This window comes from Sesamum indicum, linkage group LG10, assembly GCF_026168435.1.
Source record: "Sesamum indicum cultivar Baizhima isolate 11 linkage group LG10, ASM2616843v1, whole genome shotgun sequence".
NCBI lineage: Eukaryota > Viridiplantae > Streptophyta > Magnoliopsida > Lamiales > Pedaliaceae > Sesamum > Sesamum indicum.
The window spans coordinates 21,978,033-21,991,892 of NC_142666.1; the positions used below are offsets into that span (position 1 = coordinate 21,978,033).

The 13,860-nt window shown below is 31.5% G+C and overlaps 1 pseudogene; it reads right to left on the reverse strand.

The window, feature by feature from the left end:
- Positions 1-9,913: 9,913 nt before the first annotated feature.
- On the reverse strand, positions 9,914-10,328 carry LOC148786791 (uncharacterized; annotated as a pseudogene).
- Positions 10,329-13,860: the final 3,532 nt, after the last annotated feature.

The following is a 13,860-nucleotide window of genomic DNA, read 5'->3' on the forward strand; positions in this document are numbered from 1 at the left end:
GATATCAAACAAAAATTTGTGTTTGGATGGATTAGAGTTGGCAGCAAGGCACTACCAGATGCGGACAACTATATATGTCACTTGCAAAATATAAATCTCATATATAAATAGTTTTTGTTCCTCATTTCCAAAAAAATACTCATAATCCTTACTTAAATAATTCTTTCAACAATAAATTAAAATTAATTATAAAAGAATACATTCTATAAAAAGTAATTTAATAGTTTTAATATCTCTAAACTATTTAGATAATGACAAATATATCTAAGTAGTCGAGAGAAATTAGAATTATTAAATAGTTTATTTTTTTTATTTAGAATTTTGTCTTTTTAATTTATAACTATTTTTATTTATTATTAAAAGGAATTATATTAAGCAAGGGTTCAAATGTCTTTCTTACAAATATATATATAAATTTAAAAGTTTTACTAAAAGATTAATATCATATTTATAACAATTCTACAGTTGTTTATGATGTTCACGATTCTGAATTTAAAAAGATTATTACCTATCAATTTATAATAGAAAAAGATATTTTTTTAATCCTTTAAATTTGCCTACTATTAATTTTAATCCTTCAAATTTACTCATTTTAATTTTAGTCCGATAACTTTCAAAATTACTTAATTTTAGTTCTTTGATCATATTTCGGATAATTTTACCTTTACATAGCTTTTCAAAAACAATTTTAGTTCACATATATCTATTCATTTTACATTTCATAGCTAATACTCGCCTAAAATGGTATAAGAGTTTAGGTTTATTTGAAAAATATTTATTTATATTACACTTAGAACATTAAGATTAACTATTAGCCTTTATTATCAAAAGGGCAAAAGAGTTATAAATTAGGCTAAAAGATCAAATCCACGAAAAATTGATAGATAAAAGACTAAATTTATATTCTTAAAGATAAAGAATTAAAATGAATTCAAACCAAAGTTATAGGACAAATTTTTTTTTTCCTTTATAACATTTTATAGTTGAGAGTGGGTCCAGTGGAACATTTCTTATAAATACATAATTCAAAATTTATACTAAAAGATCAATTTAATTTTACTCATAAAATTTAATATTACAAAATTATATCATTTAAAAAGTTATAGCAAAAAATGATAGTAGAAGACTCAACTTATTGATTAGTTCTAGGAGGAGGCAATCATATATAATTAGATTCAAACAAATAATTATTTCTTTAAGTTGAGTGCATTAGTTTAATTTTTAAATCTTATACTAAAGAACTTAAAATACTAATTAAATGTACTAAGTAAAGCCAATTTTATCAAAATTCTAATACGTACAAGTGCGCATTCCATATTATTTATTAGAAATTATGAAAATTATATTTGAATACCAAGTTTAATTAGAATATTATTGAATCCTTTGTGTTGTTAATTTATGATTTTTAATTTAATTACCATTTACAAAACATCATAATGAAATGAACGAGTGAACATTCTAAAATAAAGCAAATAATATTTGTAGATAGGAGAAATTAGAACCACAATCTATAAATTCTATAAAGTATTTCAAAATATATATCATATAAGCATAATTGAGGAAGAATCTAATATGAATTAATTTTTCAAATATTTTTTTTTAGGATAGTTTATGTATCTGTATTTAAGTAATTTTTTAGTAACAAATTAAAATTAGTTATAAAAAATAAATTTATAAAAAAACATAATTTAATAGTCCTAATACCTTTAAATTATTTAGTTCATGACAAATATATCTTAGTGGAGAGGAATTAGAACTACTAAATTATTTTCTTAGAATTTTTATCTTTCTTATAACTAACTTTTATTTATTATTAAAAAGAATAATTTAAGCAAGGGGATAGATGTCTTTCTTACAAAATCTTACAAATACATAAATTTAAAAAAATTTATTAAAAAATTGATATAATATTTTCTAAATCGTTGATGATTTTTCCTTATATATAAAGTTTGGTCACAATTTTAAATTTAAAATGATTAATATCTATCAATTCATAATATTTTATAGTTGATTGTTGGTCAGATGGAACATTTCTTACAAATATATACATTCAAAATTTTTACTAAATCATTAATTTAATAGTTACATATAAAATTTAATATTATATGATTCTCATTTAAAAAGTTAAAAACAAAAAGTATAGTAAAAGGGAAGAAGATCAGGTTATTTGATTAGTTCTATAAGGAAGCAATTGTCATTAGATTCAGATAAATTAATTATTTTTCTTAACTTGAGGTGCATTGATTTAATTTATAAACTTTATATTAGAAAAGTTAGAATATTAATTAAATATACTAAGTGGAACCTACTTTAACAAAGTTCTAATTATACAAGTGCTCGTTCCATATATATTATTTATATATGAAAATTATATTTCAGTACCAACTTTAATTAGAATATTATTTGATTCTTTGAACTGTTAACTTATGATTTTTTAATTTGATTACCATTAAAAATGAAAATTTAGAAAACTCACAATGAAATGCATGAATAAACATTCTAAACCAAAGCAAATAATGGGTGTCGAAACTATCAAAAATAATTCTTACAACACTTGTGAAAGTGGGAGTAGGGTCGAATCCATAGAGACTGATTTAAGTTGATTTCTTTAAAAGAAATAAAAAAAATAATTGGGAGGAGGGGAGGAATGTTTGATGATAAAGAGAAATAATTAAAAACTAATAAATTAGAAAACAATTAAAATTACCTTACGAGGATGAAAGAGAGATTTTTCGGTTAAGGTCAGAATCATACTTGATTCTTGTGAGTTGATCATTGATGCAAAAATAACACTTGTATAAACAAATAAATCAGTTATAGTTGTTGGTACGACATAACAACCTTACATTTTCTTACCTTTTCGTTAGCCAAAGTACGACCGTTGACTAGATATCTAATTAACAGACAACCCTGGGAACATCCACAAGATTTAATCTATTAACAACATTAAGAATAAAAAAAGGCTTGATTCTAATTAACGAATTCCTACGAGGAGAATTCGTTTAAATTAGATCAAGCATTCCCCATAACATAACTAACTACTTTGACATAATTAGTAATGTTACGTTGCTACTAAGCATCAAACTGATCAAACAATTACACGGATTTGTAAAGTTTAATTAGTTAAGCAAACCTTCTTGACAATAAACAATTGACCACATTATTTATAAATCAGCCTTTTTGAAATAAAAGCACACTTTCGAACCACAAATAACATTAGACATCTCGATTTCAAAAGTGGAGAATGATTTGCATGTTGGAAATAATATTTGCACTGCACATGATGATAAAGAGGTGACCCATGATATTGAAAATGTGGCTAAGTGCGATGAAATTGATGAATCAATTCCCGTGGTCTATTGTCACTCCGATAACCTTGTTTTTTGCGATGAGTATTACCCTATTGGGAGGATGGAAACGCGGCCTGTCGAGAGAATGAGATTGGAAAGCAGAAGGATAAAGAAACGGATCAAAGTTAAAAAGGCCTATAAATTACTCCAAATTTTGTCACAATTTGGAGTAGTAACTGGACAAGTGAGACTTAGGACGACACTGATGACTCAAAGGGGGAGGGCAACACTAGCCAACTTGTTGTCTCTCCGGCAAGCCCATACCCGAAAAAGATTTGAGATCCAGTATGCCACCTGAATCGCAATCCCCTTGATATGGAGGAAGGAGAGCAGTTCTTTCAGAAAGTTCCATCTCCAACCTTGCTGCAAAGGAACAACCATGAAAATAGGTAATTTGATTAGCTGATGGATCTTACTCTCAGAAAGAAAAGGAAGAGAAAAAAGAAACGACTTATTGGGGTTGGAAATAGGAGAAATAAGAAGCAGAAGAAAAAGAAAGATGTAGGAGATTTGGGTTGGAGTTCATGACCAATGGACGCGGCGATGCTGACTTTGACACTGGATGGAAATGGGCTGGATCAGCTATTTTGGACTGCTGCAGTGTGGGAAAGACAAACAAGAACGCTGAGTTAATGATTTCTTTTTACTGAGAAACATGTTGCGAATTCGATTAGGCCTTGTTGCATTTATTTACTTTTGGCATTGTCCGAAACACTATGTACACATTTTAAATTTATCGAGAAGGGAAGGGAACCCGACAAGTCCCCTATTTTCAATTAAAAAAAATCCTAAACCCTAAAACCTAAACCTATTGATAGTGGCAAACATGGTAATGACAATGTTGAAATCGAGATGTCTGATGTTATTTGTGGTTCGAAAGTGGAGAATGATTTGCATGTTGAAAATAATATTTGCATTGCACACGATGATAAAGAGGTGACCCATGATATTGAAAATATGGCTAAGTGTGATGAAATTGATGAATCAATTCCTGAGGTCTGTTGTGACTCCGATAACCTTGCTGTTTGCGATGAATATTACCCTATTGGGGGATGAAAATGCAGTCAGTCGAGACAATGAGATTGGAAAGCAGAAGGAAAAAGAAATGGATCAAAGTTAAAAAGGCCTATAAATTACTCCAAATTTGTTACAATTTGGAGTGGTAACTGGATAATTGAAGGCTTGGGACAACACTGATGACTCAAAGGGGGAGCACAACACTAGCCAACTTGTTGTCTCTCCGGCTAGCCCATACCCAAAAAAGATTTGGGATCCAGTATGCCACCTGAACTGCAATCCCCTTGATACAGAGGAAGGAGAGCAGTTCCTTTAGAAAGTTCCATCTCCAACCTTGCTGATATCGATATCTATTATCTCTTATGATATCTATATATTATATTGATAAAATAGAATTTATTTTACGGCTTAAAAAAATTACTTATAGAATGAGTTACTATTAAGGAAACGATGAAATGGTGATCATTAAATTTAGAGAGTAGGGGGTTCTAAAAGTATAGAAATAAGTTTTGAAGTAACAAATATCAAAATCTTTTGATCAAAACTTTTATTTCCTTGGCTAAAGAAAAAGTCTTTACATTTGTATTCTAATTTACAAACTAGTCTCTACAACAGAGGGCTCCAAATGTCCTTGAACTTGTGTCAAGATCATCTTCAACAGAAAAAGTATTTTCTTGTGTTGAGATCATCTTCAACAGCATTGTTTCTCGATAGATCTTTTCTTGTGTCAAGATCATCTTCAACAGCGTTGTGACGTAATGTATGACATGTCATCATGTAAACCTGAAAAGAAAAACAAAAGGCAGAATGCGAAACATGTGCAATCTATCTATACTCGTTAATTAAGGCCGAGGGACTCAAAGCCCGTCACTGATTTGTCACATGTGCTTGCCTAAATAACCTCGTACCCCTAAGAGTTGTGTGGACATCTAAGGTTAATGTAGAAAATTTAAATACTCTACTAAACACAGAATGTACTTCAACAACATTCAAAACCAAATGGCAACTTATGTATCCACGTTGTTGCTCTCTCTCCCTCCTCTTCTAACAGAGAAAGTGTCCAATGTTCCTATATGTTTCCCCTTTGTCAACTTCTCCCTTATTTGAAAATCCAAAAAGTTGAAAAGTCATTGTATTTTTCTTTGTACACTTCAAAACCCAAAAGTCTGCTTTAATTTTTATAAAGAGTCCAACTTCTCACTATTCTAGTTTGAAAAGAACAGGTGCATGAATTTTTTAAGCCTTCGAGAATACAAGGGGTGCAAATTGAGAAGAATGCCTCTTTCCAGAACAATAATCCAACCTTTTGGCAAATTTGTTCCTAATTTATTCAATATGTTAGATTTGTTTCAAGGGTTTGCTTTTGGAGAACTTTTTAACATCATATATTTAAAATTTTGTGCGCATTGTACAAAAACTCATATCTTGTCATGTTATTGACATTTGACATTTACAGGTGTATCAAAATATAAAATTTGTTTAGGAAATCATTACTATACAAAACACAACTTATTTATTTGTGAACTTCATTAATAAAACATCACATACTTAAATATTGATGGTTGTCTACATGCCAATTTCTCGAATACATATGCATTTGTATTCATAAATATCATCATAATTAATACGTCAATTTTTTCAAGTGTTCTCGATAACTGAAAAAACTTATATTCAATTATCAAAATATGAGGAATTCATTCATTTATAGGGAAAACGTCAGATGAATTGCTTTTTTGAAATGATTAAAACTGCTTTTTTATATAAAAAGAAAAATTGAATTGGGCTTTTCCGAGGAAATTTGAAGCATTTATCAAAAAGCAATTAAATGAATGCATCTCACAAACTACCAATTATTAAGTAGGTTTTTTATACAAAATTCTGGATACAAAAGTTTGTGCAGTAGAATCTAATTTGGGAAGAAAAAAGTTTATCAAAAGAAATTTAATTCATTCAAGCACGTTTTAGACAAAAGAAAAGACCAAAAAGAAAAAGAGAGAGAGAGAGAGAGTAAAATACTTGTGGTAAATACATGCTTTAGAAAATGAAGGCATTTAACAAGAAAAACAAATTTGTAAATATAAGAGTATTTAGTTGTCAAAACTGCATGTTGCTTCAAAAAACATTTCTCAAATTTGAGACATAATATTAAAGAAAGAGTTCTCAAATTCCTTTAAAAAAAAATTAAAAGTGACATGTAGACAACCATCCTATATTTTGGCATAGTGTGCCATTATCGAAGATCACAAATAAATAGTTTATGATTGTATGGTAAAGAATTTCTAACAAATTTTTCTACGATACACCTGCAAAAGTGAAGATGTCAAGGAACATGACAGCATGATTTTCTGTACATCCATACAAAATGATAAATAAATGGCATCAAAAAATTGTAAAGCAAACCCATGAAAAGAACCCCACAAAATGAATAAACCACGAGCAAATCTACAAAAAGAATGAAGTTTTGTTCTTCCGATTGGCATTCAACTCTACACATGCATCCCTCATATTCCTAGGAGCCTTTAAAACATACATATTCCTGTTTCTTCCAAATTATAATGGTGATAAAGAGGACACTTCACAGAATCACAGCAGGAGTTTAGGTTTTGAAGTTTACAAATTGTAAAAACAATGGTTCAACATTTTCTTGATTTTCAAATGTTAGAGAAAAACTCGACAAAGTAGGATGGAAAGGAACAAGGATCACTTTTCTGGTAGAAAAACAAGTCGAGAGGAAACCATAGATACAACAATTACCATTAGGCTCTAAATATTGTCAAAATGCATTATAGTAGCAGCCAATGTGTGTTTCAGTTGAGTGTTTAAATTTTCTGCTTAACCTTTTGATTTCCACACAACTTTTAAGAATAAGAGATTACTTTAGTTTGCCCAAAATTGACAAACCAAATTCAAGCTAAGGCCCTCAATCTTACAAGAAACGAGTATAGATACAATCAAAATAAAATGCTTGTGACACATGGTACTGAAAAATGATTTTTCAAATAAGTTGATTCCAGTTTATAATTGTATGCTATATGTGTTATGGGCAAAGAAAATCAAATATTGTCTCCGCATCCTATAATATGCATTAAGACAAGATTGTGAAAGCAACTTGAATATGACAAAAGAAGATAGATAAGCAACAGAGCAGAAATACTTAATAACCAAGAGAGCTCTCCAGATGCACTTAAGAAAAGAAATACTGCTGATCGATCACAAGCTACTAATGATTTAAGAAGATTACTAAACTCAAGCTGAACTAAAAGTAAAAGAGAGCAGCTGGAAGGCACTTACATTACAGTGAATATATATATATATAGAGAGAGAGATAACCTTCTAATTCATCAAACCAAGAAACCAGGCAACAGAAAGAGTCACATGTACAATAATCAAGTTGTAATCTCTCCAAAATTCACTTATTTGCTAGTCTACAATATCAATAATCAAATCATAAGAATATTGAAAAAAGAGACTGGATTCAAAGATAATACCACTGTAAATACCAAGAACCAAGGAATATAAGCAATGCAAAGCCATGGTAGAATCTTAATGCACAACTTCAAGACAAGAAATGCTGAAAAGCACAAAAATGACAATACCTTTGAAAGGAAGAGTCCGTGGAAGTAACACAAGAAACTTGAAATGAAATGATTACGTGTCATACCAAATTCTCTTGAGGAGATGTCGCATTTACCCCCAAGGAGGGAAAGTAGAACAAGCAAGACCTGCCAATATAGATATAAAAACGGTCTCCAATCATGTTGATAGTATGAAATATAATATGAAAATTAGTAAATATATAGTTTAAATTGTGACATCAGTTTTGCTCCACTTCACTGTCTCTTCTAAATCACCAGAGTGACTGCACAGAAAGTGTACCACAACCAACTTATCTGAGGAAGTGTACTGTACCAGAAAAATATAAAGGATACAGTTTCTGCACCTCATACCAAGGAGGGTGTATGAGAATCAGGCTGCCAACTTGCAGCTCAACATCACTACATATTCTCGGGTTGAAGATGATGGTCAAAGGTCCTTGCCACCCCTTTCATTCTCATACGCAAGCTATCCTCCCAATATGATTTCTGAATAGGCAACAAATGTAATCACGTAATTTTTCTGTCATTATAGAGGATCATGCATGGAAACTAGTGGATCTGTTCAGTCAATCATGTAGTCACTAAGTCACATAACTTGTTGCTCCTTTCATAAAATTTAAGTATTTTTTCGAATTGAACTTTTTAAAGTTGTTACTCCATGATTGTACACACACACAAGACTGTGCAAGGATCTAGTTTTCGAAATGATTCCAGCAAATGCAACTGCTTGCTAAAGCTAGACTATGGTTTTCATTCTTTAGCTAGTTTGATATTCAGGTAGCAAAGCAAACCTTTCCCTCTCCAACAGGTGCACAAGAACAAACAAACTTTGCTTCCAGAGACCTTGACAAAATTCTCACGGAGATGTACATTCGGTCATCTGAACAGAAGAAGGAAAAGGGAAAACCTAGAGAAGAGGAACATGCCAGAAATTCTGATATATTGACAACTGGAATGTTCAACATATGCTTTTACCTTTGGAACTGATTCCTGCACTTATATTCTTTAAGTAATCCATATCTTTTTCTTTCTCGCTCAGCATCACTTGCTGCAACTTCCCATATATCCCACTGCTGCATAATTTAATTTACAATGCAGAACTAGGGGAGAAATGATAGTTAATAGAGAAGAACTCAACTGGTTCTGGACTATCTAGCGGCAGATCACTCCTCTCCTGGAAGCAGTCTAGAAATTCAACCATCGAATGCTCTTTCAGATCATATTTATGGGCCAGTTCGGATGGGCCAGATCATATTCTACTGCCACACCTCATCATTGGAAACAATTTCTTCATCTGAATCAGAGACTGAAGCCATTGTTGGTAAGTAGCCTATTATTTCATTTGAGAGGGTATGGGTAGCAGTAGCAATTCTTGTGTAGAGGTGGGTTTCATCTCCATCATTGAAGAGAGGATCTTCAACTTCATCATCAATATGGTAACCTACTTTTCTCTGCCAAAAACAAGATTCTGAGACAGAAACCACTAGCAGTGAACTCTGACGGAAATTTTCCAAGATTCAACGTCTCCTCAGGAGAACATGACCAAAAAAAGAAAGAAAAAACAAGAAAGCGCAAAAAGAACCGGTTAAATCCACCAGAGCACATGAAAAAGAACAAAGAAAGAAGAAAGATAACCAACTAATTCATCAGACCAAGAAACCATGCTACAGAAAGAGTTCACATTTTCATAAATCAATTGGTACTGCTCAAGATTCAGTTATTTCCTAGTCTACTATATCAAGAATCAAGAAATCGGGTATTGGCAGCGATAGGATAGCGAAAAGTTTTAATCACCTTCGAGGAGATGCCTAAAACATGCAAACACAAAGCAACTTGGCGTTAAGATAAAGACCCAATTTATATCTGACAGCCTTATTCGTCACAGATTGAACCAAAATACTAATTTCACAAACAGACCATCACACATGAAAAGATACGTAAAATTCATACTCGGAAATTTTATTTCTGGTATCCGCCACCGATAGCATTATCTTCCTCGATGACTTTCGCAGTCAAGTACGGCCTAGGGAAATCAGTCAGATCAAAGTCGTCTCCTTCATCATCTTCTCCACGTCAGCCTTCTTCAAAACGGTGCGTTTTATTGGGGGTCGGTTGCGGCGCTGGTCGCGAGAGAAGTACTTGATGTCGGAAACGGTTTCTGGTAAGGAAGTGGGGACAATGGTTTAGCGGGGACGGTGGCGGGGCAGAAGACGCGGTATTCCGTAGCCTTCGATACGGCCGAACGATATTCTGGATCGGCTACAGGGCCGGTGATTTCCCAGGGTTTCTTTATGTAACGACGGAGGGTTTGGATTAGGGATTTCGCAGCGGACGCCGTCGGGGAATTGGGGATTTCTTCACTGCGTCACAGCTCTGCAGTTCAGAAGAAGGGTGGGGAGAATGTTAACAAAAATACTGTAAATACAAAGCGCTTTTCACTCACCAATTTTGTTTACCGTTGGCATTACAACCAACACCAATTACGCACGTGTCTTTTTGTTTGTACTAGCCGTGCAAGCTGTACTTGAGTGAATATAATAATTCTTTTTTTAATTTTACAATATATTATAAATTAATAATTATATTTCAAAAATAAACAATAAAAATAATTTTAATTTAAGTTATTGTTGACATAATAAAGAATTATTCTTGTGATGTTGAAATGACATGAGATCACTTTTGTAAAACAAAAATATAATTACACTTAATTTTTAAAACTATATAATTAAGTGTATGATTTCTTATTAAAAAATTGTATGGTATGTCTTTAGTCATCATTTAGTGCGAGTAGATTATTTTTTTTTTTATACTAGTCGTCATGTCACGTTGTCCCTGCATTCATATAATAAATAATTTTTTATATTTTAAAATATAGCTATAAATAAGAATAAAATATATAAACCAAAAAATCACTTTTTTTAAAGAGAGGCGAGGGCAAAGTGACAGGGACTTTGGTTATTTACTCTCTCTCGAGTACCCGCTCCACTTTATATATGTTTCAGAAAGTGCGACTTTTTTAGGACATATTATGCCATGCAACTTTTGCTAGTTTAATAGATTAATTATGGGTTGAAAATAAAATAATTTTTATGTAAATCAGGAATAGATACAATCATGATATATAAAAATCAAAATAAATTACCATTACTTTTAAATAATTCTTTTTTTATTTCTACTTTATGTTTACATATAGATTTGTATGTAATCTATTTTCATGTTTTTAAATCAATACTTTTAATGTAATTTTTCAAAAGTTCATCATATGCTTATCTATAATATTTTTAGAGATAATTACACTACTTTCTCCTAAAATTTAATATAATTGTAATTAAATTTTTTTAGTTTAGAAAAGTATGTATTGCATCCCTAACAATTATTTTGTTTAATAAATGGAACAATCAATTAATCAAAATTTGTTGAGTAGTAAAAAAAAAGTTATATGCAAATTCATATTTTCCTGCAGTTGATTTATTACTGACAAATTAGTTATTATGGTCGATCAAACAAATATTTTTAAAGTCAAACTATTTTTATATATTTTCGCACTTGTAAATGCATATGGAGATCATTACCATTATAAGGGTGGTTTGATTTCTCAGGGTGTCTTTATGTAAAGATGGAAGATTTGGATTAGAGTTTTGCAGTGGACACCATCACAGAATAGGGAATTTCCTTCACCGCATCTGAGCTCTGCAATTCAGAAGTTAAAAGAAGGTTGGGAGAATGGTAACAAAAATGTTGTAAATACAAAATAAAATCATTTCTCACTCACCAATTACCAAGAGAGGAATCGGTATGCCTCAAGTGGAGACTCGTGCTTCATGGATTTTTGTTTCTAAAAAATTTGAGATGCTTATTGTGGATTATAGTTTTGTTTCATATTCCGAGTTAATAAGTATTTAAAAAAATTCATAATATTTCTGAAAAATTATAAAATTAAGGAAATATACATAATAGTCATAAAAAAAATAAACATATTACCTTTCTTGATAATTCATTCATATATATTTTAAGTTTCTATTATTTATGTGGGTAAATATCACTTTTGATCCTTCAACTATGTCACTAATCATGACTTGATCCCTCAAATTTTCGGCTCATCAAATTTGGCCTCTAACGTTTGAAAGTTTCAAGACTCGTACCATGAATAAAAAAGTGTTGTGAGCCCACTCCACTAGTGTAAGAGCATCTGTATTGGCTTTGGATAGTTTCTTACATTGATTAGGATAGGCTAATTTAATACATGTTTACTTAATATGGGATAATGTTATTGGTTGTACATGAAATATGTTCACTTGCATCTATGATCACAAGAATTACATTGTGAATTGAAAATTTTACCCACACATGAAACAGAATGTACTTTGTAGTATTTTAGGACCCTTTTGTAGAAATCAGTAGTTTTCACTAAATTTTCTAGGCCAAGTAAAGATCCAGGTTTCAATCTGTTAATAATTTGTGACCCAAATCCCGTTGGCCCAGCCCATCTCATCCGATGGCTGGGATTGATCCGTCCCATGATACGTGGTCCATTTCTCCTGGCCATAGCCCACTCACCTGACCCGGTCCACTAGGTCAACCTACTCCCTCCCTTTTATTTAAATAGGTTCGTCTCTTCCTCTCTCTATCTTAACCCTAATCCCTTTCCCGAGCATTATTTCTCTCTCTCTCTCTCTCTCTCTCTCTCTCTCTCTCTCTCTCTCTCTCTCTCTCTCTCTCTCTCTCTCTCTCTCTCTCTCTCTCTCTCTCCTTTTTTCTCTAGTGTTGGGTCTCCCTGCGTCGTATCTTGATTCTCTCTTGACAGCCATTTATCCTCGATCTTCTTCTCGTATTAAATGGGTTGTTCCTTTATATATAGTTGGCTTCAGTCTTGTTTGTTATTAGAATTTCAAACCGTTCTTCTCTCTCTAATATCCTTCTGTTTTCCTTAAAGTTCTTCATGAACAAGCCTTAGTGGTTGACTGATCTTGTGTGGACCTAAGCCTGTGTTGGCTTTCGAGTTTACATTGACTTAATCTTGCCTTCTGAGCCTTATTCCTATAAACGTTGTGATCTCCTACTCTTTCTCTATTGTTTTAATATTTACTGTATTTTTAGTTATGTACTTGAATAGATCTGTAATTTTATTTTGTAAAATCATTGTATAAAGGGTTGTCAAACCCTAACAAAACATGTAATAGTTGATAGGCCTATTTTTGTTCTATGGGATTGGTTCGATGTCTTGAGATTGATATATAGCAGTGGTATCAGAGCCACTATCACCTGGTAGGATCGTTCCTTTCTGCAATTTCCTTTATTTCTATTAAAATTTATTCCGATGGACCAAACCCCCTGCTATTTTTTCTCACCCGGCCAAACCCTTGAGGCTGCATGTATCAGGCTTAAGAAATAGTTAGGGTTCCCTTTTAATTACTGATTATCTGTTAAGTTTTATGTTCTTAACCTTGCTGATTATTCTGTGATCATTTCTGTCAATATAGCTGGATATAATTTATAACCTTTTGATGGTAAGTTTGTTTTTTCTATATGGCAATAGAAAAAAGAAAATAATACAACAAAAAGTGTTTAAAAGCTATCGATGGAAAATTCATTGATAACGCCACAATGATGAATATGTTTATTTTTGAATTATTCTTGATTTATCTGATTCTGTAATTAGAAAAGTAGGGAAATAGAATTTTGCTAAAGATCTTTGGAATAAGTTAGAAGAACTTTTTACTGAAATTTCTTTACTCAGTAAGCTTTTCTTACTTGAGGTTTTTTTAGATATATATTTGATTACTCTAAAAACATTGAAGAAAATTTGGATGATTTTTCAAAATTAATTCAAGACATAAAATTAAGAGGAGATTAAAAAAAAATGGATGATTACTCTCGTATAGTGTTGTAAAATGTTA